We start from the raw sequence: 6,874 nt of genomic DNA, 5'->3' as shown, positions 1-6,874 counted from the left end.
TGGTAATTAATAAGTCCTTTAGTTAAAGAAAAAAGATTGATATGGAGTATTAAATATTCAAAAACAACCTTTTGTCCTTTATTATACTTATATAAAGATTTTTTGCTGCATATAAATACTCAGATTGGCATAAAAATGATGTTCAATTTGTCTGATAGCTATAGAAAAAGAATCAATTTCAATTAACTGTATCTATGATTATTTGTTTCTTATGTCTTTTCAAAGTATTTTATATTTTTTAGGATAGATATAGTTACAGGAGTATATAAATTTACTGTTTTTTGCTTAATAACGTCTGTTCTGAGAACCTATACTATACCATTATATATATTGCGATTTTTTGAATTATTTTAGTAGTTACTAGTGTATATATCAAGTTTGAAGACAATTTCTAAATACATTTAATGTTTTTATTTGCCATTATATTTTTTTCTCCTTCAAAACTTGTCCTATGTCCCGCTTAACAAACTCGTGCTAATGAAAAAAAATATATAAAATTAAGATCTCGTAAAAAATATGGCATAGCTTAATATTTTATATTTGCCTTTGTATTCTTTTATTCTGTAAATATGTATAAATATTAATAATAAGTTTAGTTTCTTTAAATTTATACATCGAAACAATAAGAGAACAGCTGATTGTTGTTTATAACTTAGCTGCTAAAGATTTTCACAAAAGTTATAGCTAATCCATACTTTATATTTAATTTAACGCCAAATTTTTATTTTATTTATCGATAAAGCTTTTTTAAAACAAAATAATGCATTTACCATAACAAATTTTTTAAATCATACTGCTTTGATCATCTTATCTAAAGAAATTATGATTTCGTTCATTTTTTTTGCTTTTCTAATTTGGTATATGTTTGTTAAAATCCTGCCCCGACATGAATCTTCTCGGGATGCAGAATACCGAGAAGAAATCGGACAATCATTCCGCTGATTGTTATCGATAGGGTTAATGCCCCCATAAAAACTTTTCTGCTGCTTGGAGGATGGCATTGGCGGGAGATTAAGGTCCTCTCGCCAGGAAAATTTTAAAAAATGAATGAAAAGCTCTGGTGGAGAAAAAGAAGTTCGGCTGCGGCCAAGAATAGAAAAAAAAATCGGTTTTTTTAAAGTTACGCCGAAGGCCTTGCATTTTTTTTTTCGGAACTTTTTTTGGGAAATATTTAATAATAAATTGAAATTTAACCTATATATTTTTTTTCTTCTAATAATTTTATCATAATATATACTATGTTTCTTGTAATTTACGTCCTATTATATTTATTCTCTGATTATCCCCTTTTCATATATATCTAAATCACTTCTTAATAATTTAATAAATATTTGTTATTTAATTTTTTATTTGTATTGTATATATTTCTACATTATTATTAAATACATTTATAGCATTTCTAAACTTTTATAAAGAATTTTTGCTAAATTGCAATTCCTAATTGATTTAATTCATAGATAATAAGTTTGGCTTCTAAAAAATTATAATTTAATATTTTATTTGTATTATTGTTTAAAAGATATCTTTTAATAGATTGTTTTCTAATTGTAAATATTATATAAAGTTTGTAGATTTCAATAAAAGTTTTCATACGAAGTATCTTTATTTTACTAGATTCATAAAACAGTTTATTTTTTCTATAAAATATTAAATAAAAAATTGATTTTAATTTTATACGTAGGAATTAATAGATGTTAGTTTTATAAAATTTTAAAAAAAAGATTTATTAATTTAATTCGCCATTAATTGTGTTTATTTATCTATAATAACAGAAAATAAATAATATGGTAGATTTCCATCTATGATATTTTTTTAGTATGTTTCGAAACACAAACATGTACATATTTCTGTTTGAATTATTATGTGTATTAAGGCATACATTTGTGACTAAAAATAAAATAAAAGGATAATTTAAAAATATTTTGGTTTGTATCGAAGGAAAGTGTCTAAACATATGTATATAAACATAAAATTATAGATTAAAGTGTTTTTGATTGTTATGAATATAATAAATATGTAGAAAAAATAAGTAAATTAAATGTAACATATATAATTTATTGGGATAAAATAATGAAATAAAAATAAAATCATTATATTTTATTAGATTTGAATTGATTCTAATGGAAATATTTAGAGGATAATTCACGCCAGTTTATATATTATATATTGTTGCTGTGTCTTTTCTGGCTATAATTTTTATATTCAATGAGGAAATAAGTGAATTAAATGAACGTTTAAATACTTTAGTTATCAATTTCTATTAAAATATAAAATACTGTTTTTAAATATTTATTTATTTTTGACCATACATTAAATAGTATTTAGAATAGTAATATGGAAAAACAATTTTTATATATGATTATCATAAACATTATATATTCGATGTATTTTTATTTTCTTGTATTTTATCGCATAATTTTTTCCACCTTTTATACATTAATCGTGAGAATTTATTTAAAGCTATTAAATTTTTAAGATCTGAAATTTTATAAATGAGCTAGGTTCTTGTCTTGTTTATAATATCAATAAATGAATGTTTCTAGAGCAATTTTTTTATTCATATTTTTTGCTTTAATAGTATATTTTTACATATAAAAAACGATTTTTATTAAAAGCAAATGTTAGATTCTACATTATCATTCTTTACAATAATTTTTTTCAACTAAAATAACTTGAATTCTAATCATTATATCTATGTTAAATCGATATATATATTTTTTTTACTTAACTAAATTCACTAGAGTCAAGAGAGGCATTAATTTTAAGATAGTCAAAAATAAAAAAAAAGAGTGATCGAGCACTAGCGTCAAAAGGTACAAAGTAGCATAATACTTAAGAAATACAAAGTTAAGTAGTAAAAAGAAACTTTATCAGAATAGAGATAGCAAATTTATTTAGTCGAAAATAAAAAATATGTGTCATCGATTACTAGAGTCACAAGTTACGACGGTAACTAGTTTCTTATAAATTACAATATAACTTGAGTGAAAGATCTATAAATTTGCTAAAGACGCTAATTTTACAATATTTAGAGCGTCACTAGAGTCACTTTTTATCTCCAAAAGTGATTAAAAAACTAACACTTACGGATGCCAGCCTAACAAATACCTTTTTAGTCTTTAAGTCCCATTTTTTTTATCGTATATTCAGGTATAGGATATATTATTAGATTGCTATTTTTTATAGTGATTAAATTTCGCTGGCCAGTATGACCGTTTGTGCATGCGATAAAAAAAGCCCGTATGACATTTGCCAATATGACCGTTCTCGCATGCGATAAAAAAAGCCCGTATGACATTTGCCAATATGACCGTTATCGCATGCGATAAAAAAAGCCCGTATGACATTTGCCAGTATGACATTTGCCAATATGACATTTGCCAATATGACCGTTCTCGCATGCGATAAAAAAAGCCCGTATGACAATTGCCAATATGACCGTTATCGCATGCGATAAAAAAAGCCCGTATGACATTTGCCAGTATGACATTTGCCAATATGACCGTTCTCGCATGCGATAAAAAAAGCCCGTATGACAATTGCCAATATGACCGTTATCGCATGCGATAAAAAAAGCCCGTATGACATTTGCCAGTATGACATTTGCCAATATGACCGTTCACGCATGCGATAAAAAAAGCCCGTATGACATTTGCCAGTATGACATTTGCCAATATGACCGTTCTCGCATGCGATAAAAAAAGCCCGTATGACAATTGCCAATATGACCGTTATCGCATGCGATAAAAAAAGCCCGTATGACATTTGCCAGTATGACATTTGCCAATATGACCGTTCTCGCATGCGATAAAAAAAGCCCGTATGACATTTGCCAATATGACCGTTATCGCATGCGATAAAAAAAGCCCGTATGACATTTGCCAGTATGACATTTGCCAATATGACATTTGCCAATATGACCGTTATCGCATGCGATAAAAAAAGCCCGTATGACATTTGCCAGTATGACATTTGCCAATATGACATTTGCCAATATGACCGTTCTCGCATGCGATAAAAAAAGCCCGTATGACAATTGCCAATATGACCGTTCACGCATGCGATAAAAAAAGCCCGTATGACATTTGCCAGTATGACAATTGCCAATATGACCGTTCTCGCATGCGATAAAAATAGCCCGTATGACATTTGCCAGTATGACAATTGCCAATATGACCGTTCTCGCATGCGATAAAAATAGCCCGTATGACATCTACCCTAAACCCTAAACCCTAACACCTACCCCAACCCGAATTTGTCTTTTTTTGTCCCTTTATATATAGCATGGTACAAGGGATACAATTGTGCACGCGACTATTAGTGTCCCTAATAAAAAAAGTGTCCCTTGAAATTGACGCTAATAAAAAAAGTGTCCCTTGAAATTGTACTAATAAAAAAAGTGTCCCTTGAAATTGTACTAATAAAAAAAGTGTCCCTTGAAAAGTGTCCCTTCTAAACCCTAAGCCCTAGGCCTACCCTAGATGGTATTTTTTTCCCCCTTTATGTGAACTTCCTTGAAAATATAGTACTAAAAAACAATTATCTTGATTTTTCCCTTTTAGGAAAATAGAAATATAAAAAAATAAAAAAAAAAATAAAAAATGTATACTGGTACTCATAAAAAAATCTAGAAAAAATATATTTTGTATATAATTACTGGGAAATGAAAATATTTTAGTCAGATGGTAATATATACCTGATATTAGTATAAAATATTTCTTATTATAGAAATACCAGGTAAAATGATAATTTCAAGAATATATAGCATGGTACAAGGGATACAATTGTGCACGCGACTATTAGTGTCCCTAATAAAAAAAGTGTCCCTTGAAATTGACGCTAATAAAAAAAGTGTCCCTTGAAATTGTACTAATAAAAAAAGTGTCCCTTGAAATTGTACTAATAAAAAAAGTGTCCCTTGAAAAGTGTCCCTTCTAAACCCTAAGCCCTAGGCCTACCCTAGATGGTATTTTTTTCCCCCTTTATACCAGGTAAAATGATAATTTCAAGAATATATAGCATGGTACAAGGGATACAATTGTGCACGCGACTATTAGTGTCCCTAATAAAAAAAGTGTCCCTTGAAATTGACGCTAATAAAAAAAGTGTCCCTTGAAATTGTACTAATAAAAAAAGTGTCCCTTGAAATTGTACTAATAAAAAAAGTGTCCCTTGAAAAGTGTCCCTTCTAAACCCTAAGCCCTAGGCCTACCCTAGATGGTATTTTTTTCCCCCTTTATGTGAACTTCCTTGAAAATATAGTACTAAAAAACAATTATCTTGATTTTTCCCTTTTAGGAAAATAGAAATATAAAAAAATAAAAAAAAAAATAAAAAATGTATACTGGTACTCATAAAAAAATCTAGAAAAAATATATTTTGTATATAATTACTGGGAAATGAAAATATTTTAGTCAGATGGTAATATATACCTGATATTAGTATAAAATATTTCTTATTATAGAAATACCAGGTAAAATGATAATTTCAAGAATATATAGCATGGTACAAGGGATACAATTGTGCACGCGACTATTAGTGTCCCTAATAAAAAAAGTGTCCCTTGAAATTGACGCTAATAAAAAAAGTGTCCCTTGAAATTGTACTAATAAAAAAAGTGTCCCTTGAAATTGTACTAATAAAAAAAGTGTCCCTTGAAAAGTGTCCCTTCTAAACCCTAAGCCCTAGGCCTACCCTAGATGGTATTTTTTTCCCCCTTTATGTGAACTTCCTTGAAAATATAGTACTAAAAAACAATTATCTTGATTTTTCCCTTTTAGGAAAATAGAAATATAAAAAAATAAAAAAAAAAATAAAAAATGTATACTGGTACTCATAAAAAAATCTAGAAAAAATATATTTTGTATATAATTACTGGGAAATGAAAATATTTTAGTCAGATGGTAATATATACCTGATATTAGTATAAAATATTTCTTATTATAGAAATACCAGGTAAAATGATAATTTCAAGAATATATAGCATGGTACAAGGGATACAATTGTGCACGCGACTATTAGTGTCCCTAATAAAAAAAGTGTCCCTTGAAATTGACGCTAATAAAAAAAGTGTCCCTTGAAATTGTACTAATAAAAAAAGTGTCCCTTGAAATTGTACTAATAAAAAAAGTGTCCCTTGAAAAGTGTCCCTTCTAAACCCTAAGCCCTAGGCCTACCCTAGATGGTATTTTTTTCCCCCTTTATGTGAACTTCCTTGAAAATATAGTACTAAAAAACAATTATCTTGATTTTTCCCTTTTAGGAAAATAGAAATATAAAAAAATAAAAAAAAAAATAAAAAATGTATACTGGTACTCATAAAAAAATCTAGAAAAAATATATTTTGTATATAATTACTGGGAAATGAAAATATTTTAGTCAGATGGTAATATATACCTGATATTAGTATAAAATATTTCTTATTATAGAAATACCAGGTAAAATGATAATTTCAAGAATATATAGCATGGTACAAGGGATACAATTGTGCACGCGACTATTAGTGTCCCTAATAAAAAAAGTGTCCCTTGAAATTGACGCTAATAAAAAAAGTGTCCCTTGAAATTGTACTAATAAAAAAAGTGTCCCTTGAAATTGTACTAATAAAAAAAGTGTCCCTTGAAAAGTGTCCCTTCTAAACCCTAAGCCCTAGGCCTACCCTAGATGGTATTTTTTTCCCCCTTTATACCAGGTAAAATGATAATTTCAAGAATATATAGCATGGTACAAGGGATACAATTGTGCACGCGACTATTAGTGTCCCTAATAAAAAAAGTGTCCCTTGAAATTGACGCTAATAAAAAAAGTGTCCCTTGAAATTGTACTAATAAAAAAAGTGTCCCTTGAAATTGTACTAATAAAAAAAGTGTCCCTT

This window comes from Rhyacophila brunnea, unplaced genomic scaffold, assembly GCF_057557595.1.
Source record: "Rhyacophila brunnea isolate RB1 unplaced genomic scaffold, BYU_Rbru_1.0 scaffold_77, whole genome shotgun sequence".
Lineage (NCBI taxonomy): Eukaryota > Metazoa > Arthropoda > Insecta > Trichoptera > Rhyacophilidae > Rhyacophila > Rhyacophila brunnea.
The sequence above is the reverse complement of the archived record's forward strand: the minus strand, read 5'-3'. Positions refer to the sequence as shown.